This window comes from Callithrix jacchus, chromosome 1 (assembly GCF_049354715.1).
Source record: "Callithrix jacchus isolate 240 chromosome 1, calJac240_pri, whole genome shotgun sequence".
NCBI classification, from domain to species: Eukaryota; Metazoa; Chordata; class Mammalia; order Primates; family Cebidae; genus Callithrix; species Callithrix jacchus.
Window position 1 is genome coordinate 96200964 of NC_133502.1, and position 16896 is coordinate 96217859.

Sequence of the window (16896 nt, forward strand, 5' to 3'; positions counted from 1 at the left end):
ACATTCCTAAGTGAATGCAACAGCTACGTCACCAAGGAGAAGGCTGTAATTATGGAATAATAGAACTATCACTGACAGATGGAAGGGGTTTTGCTTGTTGTTACAGCTTATCCAGGGAATTATATAAAGAGTTCAGTGAGTTAGCATAACTGACAGGCAATATATGCATACAAATTTAGCCATGATACCTCAACTCTTAGGCATAGCACTGGGGAGCTGAAAGGCAAGAGAGGAGGGCAATGAAGGAAGGACGTTTAATTTCAAAACATACGTGCATCTTTTTTTTTTTTTTTGAGAGGGATCCTGGCTTTATTGTTCAGGATGAAGTGCAGAGGCACGATCTTGGCTCACTGCAACCTCCACCTCCTGGGTTCAAGCCATTCTCCTGCCTCATCCTCCTGTGTAGCTGGGATTACAGGCGCACACCACCACACCTGGCTAATTTTTCTATTTTTAATAGAGAGGAGGTCTCACCATATTGACCAGGCTGGTCTTGAACTCCTGATCGCAAGTGATCTACCTGCCTCGGCATCCCAAAGTGCTGGGATTACAGGCATGAGCCACTGTGCCCGGCCTAACATATGTGCATATCTATAACAGAAGTTACTGTTTGGAAAGTGTTTTCAATGGCCATTAATTCTATAATGGAAACTACAAAAAAATAGCGTGACAAAGTAGTATGACAGAGAATGGATTAATAATCTTTTCCTGCATTAAATACTTTGCAAGTTACCAGGCACTGTTCTAAGGCCTTTACATATATTACATCATTTGAATATCCTTATAAAAACCCTGTGATATAGGGACTGTTTTTATTTTATAGGTAATGAAACTGGGGCTCAGAGAGGGTATCTAACTTGCCCATGGCCACACAGCTACTTAGTGATGGAGCTGGTACTCTACCTTGGTGTTTCTCAACAGGGGGTAGTCTGGTCCCACAGTTGACACATGGCAATGTTTGGAGACATTTATGGTTGTCCTAACTAGTGGGAAGGAACTACTGGCATCTAGTGGGTAGGAAGAGGACGGCCCCACAACAAAGAATGTTCTGGTCCCTAAGTGTCACGAGTGCCGAGGTTGAGAAACCCTGCTCTCTAACTCTTCATCTCTGTACTTAAAGCTTGAGAAACATCTTTGATATAAGGACTTCTGTCCTTTTAAGGAGGAAAACAAACTATAACATTTGGATACAGGTGGTCATGTTAAAAGAGAAGTGCATTTATTTCCTGAGGCTGCTTTAACAAATTACACTAAATATGGTAGCTTAAAACTATGAACATTTATTCTCTCCTAGTTCTGGAGGCTAGAAATGTCACTGAGTTGAACCTGAGGTGCTGGCAGGGTCATGCTCTCTATGGAGGCTCCAGGGGGACTCTGTTCCTTGCCCCTTCTAGCTGTTGGTGGCTGCCAGCAATGGCACTCCTTGGCTGGTGGCCGCATCACTTCACTCTCTATGTCTTCACATCACCTTCTCCTGCATGTCCCTCTCTGTCCCCCTCCACCTCTTTCTTGTTAGGATGCTTGTGAAACATTTAGGGCCCACCTGAGTGAGGGGTAATTTTGAGGGGTAATTCCCTTAAAATTCTTAATTCAACCGCATCTACAGAGACCATTTTTCAAAATAAGGTAACATTTACAGGCTCTAAGAATTAAGATGTGGATATCTTGTGGCTATCTACCATAAGTAGATATTATTATTCCCATTTTGCCATGAGGAAACTGCAAGTCATGTGCCCAAGGACAAATGGCTAACAAGTGTTAAAGGCTCTGTCCACCTCAGAAGCTCATTCTTTTTCCTTTATACAGTGCAACCTGCAAAGGCTGAAGAAAAGATCTGAAACCCGGCTGGGTGCAGTGGCTCACGCCTGTAATCCCAGCACTTTGGGAGGCTGAGGTGGGTGAACCACCTGAAGTTGGGAGTTCTGAGACCAGCCTGACCAATCTGGTATCTATTAAAATACAAAAAAAAAAAAAATTAGCCAGGCATGGTGGCACATGCCTGTAATTCCAGCTACTCAGGAGGCTGAGACAGGAGAATTGCTTCAACCTGGGAGGCAGAAGCTGCACTGAGCCAAGATTATTCCAGCCTGGGCAACAAGAGGGAAACTCTGTCTCAAAAGAAAAAAAAATCTGAAACCCAGCCTCTGAGTAGGGCCTACTGCAAGAAAACTACAAATCCAGGAGTATTCTAAGCACTGTCTTTAAAAATCATGATGGCACAAACTTTCATAATATGAGTGTCTGAAGAATACAATCACCTGGAATCTTTGCATAGAACTGTCTAGAACCTTCATTTCTGAGTCTAAAGTAAAATGCAGCAAATTACAGCTATAAATGCACATGCTTCTTTAGCATTTGTACTTTATTATGGACTAAAATCCCACACTTGCTGTGAGAGGAAGTTATTGCCAGTGGAGGGAAGGATACGGTGGGCCTGTGTGTCTGTGGGGGCTGGAGTTTCCATAATCCCAGAAATGTTTTGATGTTAAAAATATTGGGCATTCAGCTCCAAAAAGGAATAAAGCACTGACACATGTCACAATGTAGATGAACCTTAAAATATTACACTAAGTGAAAGAAGCCAGGCACAAAATGACACAGACCGTGTGATTCCTTTTATGTGAACTACCCAGAGCAGTTAAATCCACAGAAACAGAAAGCAGATTAGGGGTGGCCTCGGGCTACAGGGGGTAGGAAATGAGGAGTGACTGCTTACTGAGGATGGGATTTTATTTTGGAATGGTGAAAGTATCTTGGAACTAAATAGAGGTGATGGTCACCTCCATTTTTATACTAAAATGGTTAATTTTATGTTCTATGAGTTTTACCTAAATAAATACCTAAATGAGGTCTCTATGCTAAGAAAACTCTGGGGTGGACAATCCATTTCCTTATAATGTAGTGTAAAGCCATATTATGGATCAAATTCTAGAGTAGTGGCTTCTAACTAAGATATTATGATTTTATATGATCCTGGACTGAATATGTCTTCTAGTATTCTACTTTTTAGATTATGACAAGGTATAAAAAAACAGCAAATAACACAATTTTAAAATTCACTTCTAATTTTTTAACTAAAGTAATAAGTACTTACTGTAAAAAAAAGTTATATTATGCCAAAGTTTAGAGTAAAGTAATATCTAGAATAAAAATTTTACCTCCCACTCTCCTAAAATTAGTTGCCTGCTTGCATTTCCTTACAACAGAGCCAGATGAGATAATAAAATGAAAGTGCTGTGTTAACGCTGAAGCATATTTCAAATGCAAGGCATTATTAGCGTAAATAACGATACTCATCAAAAAGACAGCATAAAGGAAAATATTGCCATGTTACAGCATGCACTTTATAACGATATGGCAGTAATAACTAACCAACAAAATTGGTGGTCTGTTATTTTACAATCAACAGGCAGTAATTAAGCAACAAACGTCAACTGCTGCAGTTTCAATTTGATAATAACCAGATAGGACACACCAGAAGAATGTGCACATATGAGATAAGCCTCCTCCTCCACCTGAAGCAAGTACACCCAAGTTGTCACCCAGGGATTCTAGACTGCTTCCAGGGCCTTATACGGAGTAAAACTTGTTAAAGAAGGAATGTGAAATTCTCTGACTTGTGGCCAGAGTTAGGACCGTCTATGGAGTAGGCAGGGAAAGAATGAGAGGTGAGATAATCATCAATCCTAGTTCAAGACCTTCCTTCAGAATCCAGCTTCTATTCTACCTAAAGAGAAAGACGTTCTCATAGCCTATGAACCCCCAACTGTGTGGGCAGAGGGCAGGGATGGGTCCAGGGTGTGGGGGTCGGGGGAGGCTATGACAACTTTGGGGATCTACTACCTGTAAACATGCTGCTTTCATGGGCTGCATCTTGAAGAGAATTTCTCTTGCTGTGTACCATGCAAGACAGATTCTGGCCTGGGAACTAGTCTTTCCATTCTAGCTTGAGGCCAGGCTGCTGCTATCTCGGTATGATCTGGAAGTGATAAGCCAGGCCTTGCTGCAAGGGCAAAGGACAGCTGGACACGAAGGACTGCAGGAAAGGCAGAGAGAGGATAAGACCAGAAGAGAGATGGAAGTGTTGAGCTCTCGGCCATGCCTGCCATTAACCCCTTAGGTGATCTCACAGCTAATTTTCCTTAGTGTGGGTATCTGTAAAATAGCGTGGCACCTCTGCTCCACTTGCCTCAAACTAAGTTCTTGTTAGAAGAGAGTGAGAGAAAAAGAGCCAGAGGGAAAAAGAAAGTGAGACAGAGAGAGGATGGAATGGGTGAGGGGAGGTAATGAACAGAAAAATATACCAAAAATTAAGCCTTGTCTCAGCACTTCCTAAACTCTGTGTATGCCATATAACTAAGTATCTATATGTTTAGAGCAAACACATTTTGGGAGGCCAAGGTTGGGGGACCACTTGAGGCTAGAAGATCAAGATCAGCCTGGCCAACACAGCAAAACCCAGTCTCTACTAAAAATACAAAAATTAGCTGGGCATGGTGATGCATGCCTGTTGTCCCAGATACTCAGGAGGTTAAGGCACAAGAGCAGCTTGAACCCAGGAGATGGAGGTTGCAGTGAGCTGAGATCACACCACTGCACTCCAACATGGGCGACACAGCAAGACACTGTCTCAAAAAAAAAAAAAGAGTTAACACAAAAGAAGAGAGACATTTGGGAAAGAACAGCTTAAACAAAGTTAACTTTTAAATTCATGCTTTCATTTATTTATTCAACATATATTTAGTGAGCACTGGTTAGGTTTCTATTACCGAATAAAACAGACATGGATTTTCCTTTATGGGGCTTACCATTTGATGTGAGAGAAGGACACTAAATAGCTTGAATAACTTATTTGGAAGCATTATCATCTATAATATAAGATGTACTATGAGTAAAATAAAGAATTACAGTAAAAGAAAACAGAAAATCAGGGGAGATCTACTTAGGTGGGGTTTGAGCAGGGACGTCTTTACTAAGGAAGGAACATTTAAGAATCCTAAAGGAACAGAAGGAGGTGGCAACACAAAGTGGGAGCAGGCAGCAGAGAGTGAGCTTCCTGGGTGGAACACAGGCCCTGAGGCAGGATAGAGGGCAGGAGAGGAAGAGGCTGGAGCAAAGTGGACAGGAGACCAGAAAGCCTTTTCTATGCTATGTGTCGTGTGTATCTCTAAGAGTAAGGATAAGCCCTGCTTCCCAAAAAGGTATTAAAGAATGTCAAAATGGGATGCGTCAACCAAGCCACTAAGATGGATGAGATACCAGATTCCAAAGTGAAATGTCAGGTCTAGATGCAGTTTTTCAAAGAACATAGCCCAAAACACTCTTCACTGGTCTTAAACCTCTTACCCACGGTGAGGCTACAAGTAGGTCGGGCTCTTTGTTGGCGGTTAAAAGGAGAGAGTGTTTGAAGCAAGTGGGCTGCAGTCTGGTCCTAGCCTAAAGGACTAAGCTTAGGGAGAGGTAAGAGTATCCTCTTCTTGCTTCTCTCCTTTCCAGCCTAGCGAGGGACTCAACAGGACTACCTGGAAACTGTGAGACTCTTATGATATGGAAGGCACTGTGACCTTGTTTGGGACTTTGGCCTAAGGAATCTGAAGAACTGGAGAGCTGGCTGGATGCTGATGGACAAGCCAAAAGAAACTAGACCTGCACTGGGAGCAGCCTGTCCTCTCCCTGTTCGTGGGAACAAAGAGGTGTGAGTGTTTCCCATGGATCACACCATGAGCATATATACAGGACTATACACTAGGGTATTCCCAACAAGGGCCACCTGGGCAGCAATAGAACCCAGCAGACAGGAGTACAAATGGATTGGTGGGCTTTCTAGAGACTGTGGAAGGAGTCTGCGATTAGGCTGAAGAACGCAGCAGCCCCACCAAGGAAACTGGAAGAGGCCCCAGAGACAAGGTGACAGGGTATCTCCAAAGAACCCACAAAAGGGCCCCCGCAAGAGAAAGAATCAACTGTAAACACACACAACACAAAGAGAGCTCTTCTATGATACCGCCTCCCAAGTAAAAACTTTCCTACACTCCTTCCTGTTCCCCACCCAGCCCTTAAACCCAGCACAGAAGTCACAGCTACTGAGTAAGCAAGAGAAAAAGCCTCCAACCACAGCCCCTTCTCCCTGCAACAGGCCCTAGCCAGGGGAAGGGGAACAGTTATACATATGAATGAAGTTGGAAGCTTTGACTATCCCTTGATACTAGACATTTTAAGTATCTGGCAAATTAAAGTGGGGCTTTTTTATTATATATGAGGAATCAGAATAGCCATGTGATATGTTTTCATCCAAAAACAGAGGAAATGCTTTCCACTAAATAAATTTTAAAGGAAGAGTGGGAGACTTGATGAAGTCGTTTTTTAATGGCCTCCTGTGAAACCTATTTGTTCAAGCAGATTACACATAAAACCCCATTGTGCTAGCACATGTCATGGAAAATGTGCTTTCCAAAAATGAGGCCCAGCATGCCCCAGCTTGAGGATAAAGACCACTGTGGTTTGTGGGTTCACCTTGTAACATTGTCCACCCTTGGCCAGGCCATGCAGAGCCTTCAGTCACTATGGCAACTGAGGCTATAGACCTCCTGCCTACATCAGTGGTTCTCATTCTTATTCCTTCCTCCCTTTTCAGGAAGACAAATGTGTTTCAGGAAGGAATGCCTATCACTGGGAACCACCACCAAGCTCAGCTCTGATCCTCCTGAAACAAGCTCTGACTGAGTTCCCAATATTGTGTCTTCTGAGTCTTCTTAGATGTCACCATAACAGGATTCCCAGCACACTTATCTGGCACCAAGCTGAGAAGACCAGAGCCTCAACCCATACTCAGCAGGAAACTCAAGGAGTATCAATGGAAGGACAGGGGCCTCTTTAACTCCACCCATTCAATCTCCCATTGTCTTATGTGTCATGAAAAGCAAATCTTAACATGCAAGGCAGTAAAACATGACATGGAACTCATCTTCAATAAACTGGCACTTTGGTTAAACAAATGTGGAAAAGTCAACAGCCACATCATCCTTCTATGCCAGGGGTTTTAGTAAGTCAACATACACTGACCAAGTCTTTCTGATACTGGAAATACTGCTTACCAAATCTACACCACCTGAAAGGTATTTCTCCTCACTCATACGTACAGTTCTTATGAAAGCTCATTCAAAACTGACATTAAAAGATACTTTGGGCCAAGTCTGGCTCATGCCTGTAATCCCAACAGTTCGTAAGGTTGAGGCTGGATGTTCGAGCCCAGGAGTCTGAAACCAGCCTGGGCAACACAATGAAACCCCAACTTCACACTAAAATAAAAACTTTAAAAATTAGCCAGGCATGGTGGTATGCAAACGTAGTCCCAGCTACTCAGGAGGCTGAGGCAGGAGGATTGCTTGAGCCAAGAAGGTTGAGGTTGCAATGAGTTATATTTGCACCATGCTAGCCTGGGCAACAGAGCAACAACCCTGTTTCAAAAATAAAAAAAAAAGGAAGTTTTGGCATTTTGGCTCTTTTTCAAATGAACAACAGAGGATCTGAAGGTTTCTAGGCCTGCTCCCCACTAGGTTCTGAGCCCCTTGAAGGCAGAGACTATGTCTCATCCACTTTCATACCCTCCTGGGGCCTAGGACAAAATCTGGTACAAGAGGTTCACTCAAAGTCTGATAGCTGATGAGTGACTGAACAAACATGCTGGCTCCTATTTTAAGTGATATTTGTGTGAATACTATAATTAAATCTGTTTTTAAAAAGAGAGAGACCTGCTATCCATCACTGTTGACCACTCTATTTCAGACCATTTTGAGTATGTTTATCTGAATCTTGCAGTTAGTTCTTTTGTGTCAGATTTTCCTGGGGCACCTCTTCTATAGGCCCCTGAGGCCACCCATATCAGCTGCCCATTCACACCACTCAGAAACAGCAAAGATCCAGTATGGTATTGGGCTCCATCAAAGGGAATCAATGGGTCTCTAAAGTAATACTGCTTTAAGATAGGTATTTTCAAAAGAATTACCTTTCACCTCTCTCCTAGAAGGACCTTTGGAGCTGAAGCAGAAAGAGAAAAGATCCTCAAACCCGACACTGAGAGGTATGCGGCAGCAGAGAAAGGTCACAAGACTGGGGTTGGATGGTTCTGCAGTCACGTCTCAGCTCTGCTGGGCCTCAGCTTCCTCATCTGTAAAATGGAGATAATGAAGCCTACCTCAAAGAATCATGGTGAAGACGGGAACAAGTGAGTATATGAGGCTCTTATTATAGCCCTTGACACATAATAAGGGCTCAAATGGCGGTGAGTTTTATTATTATTATCTAAATATAACACAAATTACATACACCTACCTGTATATTTAAAGATAATTTTGTGTCTGAGTGGTTCACAACTCTCAAAGGAGCTGAGTTCCAAAACTCAGCTGTTTAGAACGTGGAATACACTTTCTCATGGAAACAATGCTACAAATCATAGAACTTTAGAATCAGAAAGGAGTTGACTTTACAGTACATGTAGTGATGTAGTAAAACTTCCCACTAAATGTAGGATTGCTTAATATAGGCTCTCTGGTGTTTAAATTCCAAGCAAGGCCACCAAAACCAATATAACTCATATTGTCATCAAAAACACAAGCAAGCAAACAAATAGTGGAAAATAATTTGTTTTTGAAGTTTGGTTAATTAAAGTATATACCTACAATGAAGCATATTTGCTTTTAAAAATGGTTAAACAGACTGCATATATTATTAATACAATGATGTTTATAACATACTGCTAAGTGAAAAACTCGGGTTATAGGCTTTGTATAGTATGACACACATCCTCATATTTTTAAAATATGTATCTACATGTTTAGTGTGTGTGTGTGTGTGTATAAATCTGCTTCTTTTATAATTTTGAGACAATCTCAAATGTTTAGAAAAATTACCAGTATAGTACAAAGACCTTTCATCCTGAGCCATTTTTGAGTAAGTTGCTGATATGAGGGGCTTCAGATGAGCCACCCAGGGAGCTGTCTCGGTCCCTGGAGGTCGGGGGGACACAGGGCCTGATATTTGATTCCTGTTTCTCAAAACACTTAAGGAAGAACATTTTAATTATTATCCATATGGTAATTTTCTAACACACTTCCAAAGAAAGAGTAGCTTATACATAAACCCTAACATAACGTGTTATCTCAGGAGACACGGAGTTATAATAGTGGAAAATAATTTTTAAATGTTCAGTAATATTTCAGCTTCACATATTGTTCTAACCTTAGCTAAGATTTCCTTCCAATGCTGAACGCATATGGAGGTGAGGCAACATAAATTTCTTATGAGTAGGGCCATGATAACCTACCCTGCTTCTCTCCACCCCCAACAACTGCTGCCCAAATTTTCCAATTAGTAATATGAGATAAAGACTCTATCAGCAGCATGAACAAAATGCAGCAAGCCCATGGAGGAGAAAGTGATAACTGGGGTGCAAGGGAGGGTAAAGAGAAATGCCAAAGAGAGGAAGAGGGGGGGTAGAGGAGGGAGGCAGAGAACAGAAAGAAAAGGCTTGGTTACCAAGTTTTCCTTCTTTATCCCTTTGCTCAGAGTCAGCCCAATTTCCTCTGGTTGTGCACAGGCAAAACTATTTCTGGAGGTCATTCCCCAGTGGATTGGTGGGCTTTCAAGACAACTGGAAAAACTGTTATGTCACAAGCTAATGTCATTTTTTAGGGGTCATCCCTCATCCTCCTCCTTGACCCCTGGCCATGGCAGTCTCTACCCATGCAGGGACAGCAAGAAGGCAGAGTGCTCTGGGATCTTTCTACTGCTTGTTCTCTGGAATGGAGTCAACTCACTGCACTTACAGTGCATTCACAAGCCAAGCATGCTTAGTTTGGCAAATGCCTGTAACATTGTCTTCAATATGGAAAATTCCAAAGAAACTGCAGAAGTGATCAAGGAAATCTAGTTTGGGATAAAAACTCTAAGTCCTAATTAGATGACATGGGACAATGTTAAGTAAAACAAAACTCATTTTATGAAAGAGGTGCCCCAGGAAAATGATTCTAATTTTTGAATTTATATACACACACTGTTTTAGGCATTCTTAGATATAACTGCTCAGAAAAAAAGGAAGCTAATACTCCAGAACATGAACAATGATTTTATCTGTGTTAGGGAATGAAAGAGCATATATTTTTTTCTTCATAATTTTCTGCATTTTCTAAGTTTGGTTAAATGGGCAAGTAATTATATAAAAGTTGGTAAAATGGCATTTAGAAATACTAATTTGAGATTTTGAAGCTAAAAGAGTCCTTAGAAATGACCTGATCTAAAACTTACCCCAATCTCTCTCAGGTTTATAGGTAAAACACCTCTGGCACACCGAGTGGCTTCTGAGCCTGAAGTCTTACAACTCGAGGGTAATTAGCTACACCATGGCTTGAACTCAGATCTTGTGACATTTAAGGTCTGTGCCACTCCTGTAATATCACGTTGCCTAGAGTCAGAGACTAATGAACTTCATAAGGAAATACACCATGAGGAAGGCACAAGCCTTAACTGTGCACACCTACATTTCTCACTAAATAAATATTTGCCTTAGAAGAAAATCATAATTTTATGACATGCAAACAATTCAGTTGCTAAAGGAGCTCCAGTGATTTCATCAGACCTACTGAACCAGAGTCCTGGTTAGGAAGTTTGAACTCCTGCATTGCATAGAAGCCCACTTTCAGAGAGCTGCATGATAAAAATATATTAAAAGCACCTTTGTCCTTATGCTAAGTATCTGTGATTATAGAGAAGACACAGGTTATTTGTCTTCTACCGTTGTGAACTACACATGTAACAGCCACTTAACTTCCAACCCATTGTATCACACTGTATTAGAACTACTTAACATTTAGTCAGTGCAAAAACATGTACAGAAATCAGATAAACTTAAAACCCTTTCTGGAAGTATCTATGTCCTAAAGGCTTTAAGTACTTCTATTTATAAATAAAAAGCCTTGTTAGGAGCTATGTAACATCTAAATCTCACCAAAAGATCTGTCCCAAGATTTTCTGTTTCTTCAGGGAGAAAATTCAGACATTTGATACAAACACATGTATAGCAGAGCCTTGAGCCACACAGAAGCAGCTTCCTGTTTTGCCCCATTTATCTTACTGGTAGAGATTGGGAACGCTTTCTAAGTAAAGGGTGGGGAGCTGGCTACCAAGGACACAGTAGCAGGGCAGGACTGGCGACAGATGGTAAAGTAGAAGAACTGTTTTTCAGATAAGCAGAGACTCTGTACCTGGTCACAGCCACAGTGGATATCTTGTTTCCTGCCCAATGTGCTAACCAGGAGCATAATACATGACCCCAGGATGTACCTTTGGCCGGCAGTGAGTGTGCAAGAGTCTGGGCAATATATCATTCTCTTGGGTTCAACAGTAATAAGCCTAGACTGAGAACCTGAATTAGTTGTGCAGGTCACATGAGCTTAGGGCAAAGCCTCAAGCATGCATAGGTACAGCAGAGCAGAAAGTACCTGAAATGAGCACTGAAAGCCTGAAAATGCTGCCTGGGGAGAATTCTCAATGGAAGGAGCTAAAGGAGAAGTGCAGGAAACAGCAGGCTGGAAAGTATTGCAATCTGAGATATCACAGACTGCAAAATATTCCTCCAACCAAAATTATATTGGTATTAAGGGAAGCCCTAAGAAGGAAGCTGAAATTTATACGTTTAAATATAAATGCTGACTTCTTAAATCTTTTAAAGTTGTTTTGTTTTGTTTGAGAAGGAGTCTTGCTCTGTTGCCAGGTTGGAGTGCAGTGGTGTGATCTCAGCTCACTGCAACCTCGGTCTCCCAGGTCCAAGCAATTATCCTGCCTCAGCCTTCCAACTAGCTGAAACTACAGGTGCATGCTACCACACCCAGCTAATTTTTATATTTTTAGTAGAGACAGGGTTTCACCATTTTGGCCAGGATTGTCTCGAACTCCAGACCTCGTGATCCACCCACCTCAGCTTCCCAAAGTGCTGGAATTACAGACGTGAGCCACCGTGCCCGGCCAAATATTTTAAAGTTTTAAGGAAAGAATATAATAGGCTAAAGGGGCCTCTTGTCTTTGTCAGTCAAAATAAAGTACCCAAAATGGGTCAAGAACTATACTTCCATATCGCTCAAAGACCTTCAACTCTGAGGGCTTAATCTAAGTATATAGACAAAATAAGCCCAAGGCTGGATTGTATAAAGATGTACAAATGTTGTATCTTATAAAAACAGAAAATAAAAAGAGTTGATGATACTTGAGGAGTGATAAGAGGGGAAACAGATGAAGCAAGAGTAAACTGAGGCACATGAAGTAGTTTCAACTCCTTCACAAATGATAACATGAAGATATGAAATAGGAAAATAAAACAAAGTTTAGAAATTCAAAATTAAATGGTCATAAAGATTATGATGGAATAAAAACAGTGGTGATGGAGAGGAAGCTAGAGAAACAGTTGATGATCAAATGTTGATGCAGGCCAGGATTGTTCAAGGTAGGCTGACGGAGAATGGAGAAACTCAAGGCTGGACCCCAAGGTAAAGCCATGAAGAACTCTCTGGGCTGGTGAAGAAGAGGCAATAGGCTCGTCCAGAAATATCAAGGCATGGGCCTGAGCCCAAAGGAGGAAAAAAATATGTTAGCCTTCCTGAGATCAAAGTGGGCTCAAGTACACTGTTGGAAACTTGGATTGAAGCGTTGAAAATGTGGATGGTTTAATATGATCCTGAAAAAAGGGTGATCTGAAGGAACTTGCAGATTAAAAGAAAAGGGACCTCTTCTCAGAGAAGGCCTGAAAGGGTCTGTTTAAGCTAGAAGTATCTAGAAGGGTCCATTAAAAAGTCTAGCAATTTGGACAAACTCACCAAGGGACATGAGAATGAAGTTGTACTGCCTGATAACACATGAGAGCAGGAATGGAGCAAAGTGATTAACTGCACCCCACCCCTTGCCATCCCCAGCTTTCAGATAAGAATACGCATCCCAAGAAAGGTTATGCCAACTGCTGGCTGAAGATGACAACTAGTTTATGGTGGTGACAGCAACAGTACTCACATCTTTTCCTCTCAGTCCAGCAATTCTTTATTATTGCATGCTCTCACAGCAACCATATGTAGGTGGACCCAGAATTCCCCTACCACACACAAATTAACCTTAAAAGTCATTTTCACTGCACAAGTACTATTGTTTTTATTTCTAATTGGTGAAATTCAAGAAGGCCAAAAATAAAGAAAATCAACTGTTGTTTCAATTCTAAATACAGCTTCAATTTTAGAAGTTCTCATTTCTGTTAAATGTATCTAGTTGGTGTTGGCCTATTTTCATAGATTATATTACGAAGATTTATTCTATAGGTTTATGTCATCGGCCATATAAGAAAAACCCTAAATACCTGCAACTGGAAACCACTTTCCGGGTCAAGGAACACTCAGTCATTACCTATGTTATGGCATATGAATAGAATCAGCTGTGAATTTACTGCATTATTCTGTCATGCTCCAACATCTCTCTATTATGTGCTTAAGGAGAGCTGTGAGAGATATTTGTCAAACGCTTTGATGTCTTTGGCATTATCTTCCAATATAAAAGCCTCTTTTATAAAAGAAAACATGATAATTGGTCACTGCACATTAGTAGATTTATGCTGGTTCCTAAGGATCAATGCAATCTCTCCTCTGGACTCCTAAAAAATTTATATGATGATAGTTCAGAAATTCTGCAAGGGTGCATTTCAGACATTGAAAGTTTCAGGAATTCAACTATGTCAAAAGCTATACAGAATAATATTTGCATATCTCTGATTTTCTGGAATCTCTGCCACTCTCTAAGTTCATTCAACGATCATTGGCAATGGCTCAGAGATGACGTCTGCTGACTCCTGCAGCCCTGCTAACCCTGAGATACAATCCAGTGTGCCCTAGAGATGTAAATGTATTCAAATTACCTGGATTTTCTTTCATTGTCATCCGAATCCCTTTTAGTAACACCCTTTTCATTTCAGAAATTATTTCCTTTGATGGAGAATTGAAAGCAACATAGTTCTGCATATATCATCTCCTCATGCAGGCTTATGCCCTTGCTTAAGCAATAGTCTAATCCTGTCTCCATTCTTCTAGCCAGATACAACTAAAAAGTAAAATAAATATAATGCTATTCTCAAAATGCAAATGACAAATGGCCGCACGCACACTCCAAAAAGATTTAACCTAGCCAGAAAGAAAATAAAATAAATACACCAATAAAATGTCACTTTGTAACAAACTGAAAACAAACCTGGAAGTGACAGAAAGCCGACCTGCTGAGGTTGTACAGAAATGGACATCCTCCTTTATTTACCAATAATTTAACTGTATTTGGAGAGCATACATAAGATGTTCCTGCTCTTTGTTGCAGGGAACCTAAACTTGGATATTTATCTTAAGAGACACAATCTGAAAGAAAAGAAGGTCAAAGTATACAAATATAGGAAATACAGCAATGTCAAAATGGCCCCAAACTGGATGCCTTCTAAGTATCCAACAATAGAAATAGTTAAGTAAACTATAAAACATCAGCTGTGGTAGGCTGAATAATGGCCCCAACGATGTCCACATCCTAATCCCCAGAACTTGTGAATATACTACTTTACATGAAAAGGAATCTTCTATATGTGATTAAATTAAGTATCTCAAAATAGGGAGATTATTCTAGATTATCTAAATAGACCCAATGTAATCACAGAAGTCTGTAGAAGAGAAAGATGGGGGGTCAGAATAGATGTGGTGACTGAAGCAGAGGCAGAGGGGTAGGTGAAGTCTGAAGATGCTGCTGGCTTTAAAGATGGAGCAAGGGGCCATGAGTCAAGGAGTGAGGGTAGATTCTAGAAAGTGGAAGAAGCAAGGAAATGGATGGATACTCCTCTAGAGCCTCCAGAAGGAGTGCAGCTCTGCCAACACCTTGATTTTAGGACTCTGACCTCCAGAACTGTGAGATAATAAATTTGTATCTTTTTAAGTCATTCCATTTGTGGTAAGCTTTTACAGCAGCAAGAGACTAATACACAAACTATTATGCAGCCACTGAATGTTATAAACCTGAAGACTACAGAGCAACAGAAGAAATATACAGTTGGCAAAACTGTATGGACACAATTACTACATGTGAAATATACATACAAATAGATCAAGTTTAACAGATTAAGATTAAAATATACCAAAAGAGTAAAAGACTTTTTAACTGGTCTTTCTACTTCTGCAACATTCAGAGTAGCTAGAGTGGACCTTTTCAAATATGAAATCAGATCAGCCAATTCCTCTACTCAAAAGCCTCCAATGGCTCTTGTCTCCTTAAAGAAAAAGACCAAGACCTCACAAGAACTTCCAGGGCCCAACTCCACAGCAGTGCATAGCTCCCACGACAGCCACTCACACGTGCTTTCTATGATTACATCCTGGAGGGTATAGTACATCACTTGCCCAGACATGTGTGTTTGTCCTCACTCTATCTCATTGCCTGGCTGGCCCCGCTTTAAGCTTATGGACCAAACTGCTATCCCTGGAGTGTTCCAAGCCACTCCTGCTTCAGGCTTTTGTACTGCCTGTTCCCTCTGCCTGAAATACTATTTCTAGTGGTATGTGCATGGCTCATTCCCTTGTTTCCTCCTTGTCTCTGCTCAAACGCCCCCTTATCAATGGGACTTTCCTCAACTGCTGTTTATAAATAACAGTCCCATCACCCCACCTCAGAATCCCCCACCCCCTTATCCTGCTTTACCTTTCTCCATAACATGTATTATTGTCATATTTAAAATATCTATTTGTGGCTGGGCGCAATGGCTCATGGCTGTAATCCCAGCACTTTGGGAGGCTGAGGCAGGTGGATCGCTTGCGGTCAGGAGTTCGAGACCAGCCTGGCTAACATGACTAAACCCCATCTCTACTAAAAATACAAAAAATCAGCCAGGCATGGTGGCGCATGCCTGTAATCCCAGCTATTTGGGAGGCTGAGGTATGAGAATAGCTTGACCTGCAAGGTGGAGGTTGCAGTGAGCTGAGATGGCACCACTGCACCCCAACCTGGGCAACAGAACAAGACAAAGTCTAAAAAGAAAGAAAGAAAAACCCCACAAATAAATAAAATAAAAAGTATTTGTTACCCACAGCCCTGAATTAAAATATAAGCTCCAATAGCACACAGATTTTGGTAGCTCGAAAATTTACCACTGGTGTATCCCCAGAGTCTAAATGAGTTCACATAATGGGCATTAAAATTCACCACAGTAAGCCAGGTGTGGTGGCTCACACCTGTAATCCCAGCACTTTGGGAGGCCAAGGTGGGCAGATCACTTGAGGTCGGGAGTTCTAGATCAGCCTGGCCAACATGGTGAAACCTTGTCTCTACTAAAAATACAAAAATTAGCTGGGCATGGTGGTGGGTGCCTATAATCCCAGCTACTTGGGAGGCCGAGATAGGGGAATTGCCTGAACCTGGGAGGTGGAGGTTGCAGTGAGCTAAAATCATGCCACTGCACTCCAGCTTGGGCAACGGAGCAAAACTTCATCTTATAAAAAAACAACAACATCAACAAACTTCCAGTCTAATGATGAGAAAAACATGAGCAAATCCCAAGTGAGGGACTTTCTAACAAAACACCTGACAGTAATTCTCAAAACTGTCAATGTCATCAAAACCAAGGAAAATTTGTGAAACTGTTACAACCAAAAGGAGCCTAAATAGACCTGACAACTCTGATGACAAACATAATGTGGTATTCCAGGTGGGATCCTGGAACAACAACGACCACACACACACACACACACACACACACACACTTAAAAAAAGGACATTAGGCCGGGCGCGGTGGCTCAAGCCTGTAATCCCAGCACTTTGGGAGGCCGAGGCGTGTGGATCACGAGGTCA

The 16896-nt window shown here is 41.4% G+C and overlaps 2 protein-coding genes and 1 pseudogene across 13 annotated transcripts in view; 1 reads left to right on the forward strand and 2 right to left on the reverse strand.

Annotated features, from left to right (window-relative positions):
• Positions 1 to 12381, forward strand: part of LOC118154002 (cystatin-B pseudogene) — a 42785-nt pseudogene extending 30404 nt beyond the window's left edge. For 3 of the 6 annotated variants that reach the window (XR_013533095.1, XR_013533094.1, XR_013533096.1), the window contains exons 4-5: positions 5497 to 7115; positions 8024 to 12381. The product of XR_013533095.1 is annotated as a cystatin-B pseudogene, transcript variant X5 (transcript). Of the gene's footprint in view, positions 7116 to 8023 lie in introns of all 6 variants that reach the window. The other 3 variants (XR_013533092.1, XR_004743923.3, XR_013533087.1) reach the window with 3 other exon arrangements.
• The window catches only part of PIP5K1B (phosphatidylinositol-4-phosphate 5-kinase type 1 beta), a 346015-nt gene that overhangs the window by 297313 nt on the left and 31806 nt on the right, over positions 1 to 16896 (reverse strand). For 3 of the 6 annotated variants that reach the window (XM_078367069.1, XM_054255084.2, XM_054255085.2), the window contains exon 2: positions 8006 to 8167. The exons of 2 other annotated variants lie outside the window; for them this stretch is intronic. The gene's annotated coding sequence lies outside the window, so the exon portion shown is untranslated. Of the gene's footprint in view, positions 1 to 8005; positions 8168 to 8331; positions 10400 to 16896 lie in introns of those variants that run through there. One more of the 6 variants, XM_078367080.1, reaches the window with a different exon arrangement.
• Positions 1 to 16896, reverse strand: part of PABIR1 (PP2A Aalpha (PPP2R1A) and B55A (PPP2R2A) interacting phosphatase regulator 1) — an 85303-nt gene that overhangs the window by 36601 nt on the left and 31806 nt on the right. Inside the window, exon 2 of the mRNA XM_078367106.1 lies at positions 8006 to 8167. The gene's annotated coding sequence lies outside the window, so the exon portion shown is untranslated. The remainder of the gene's footprint in view (positions 1 to 8005; positions 8168 to 16896) is intronic.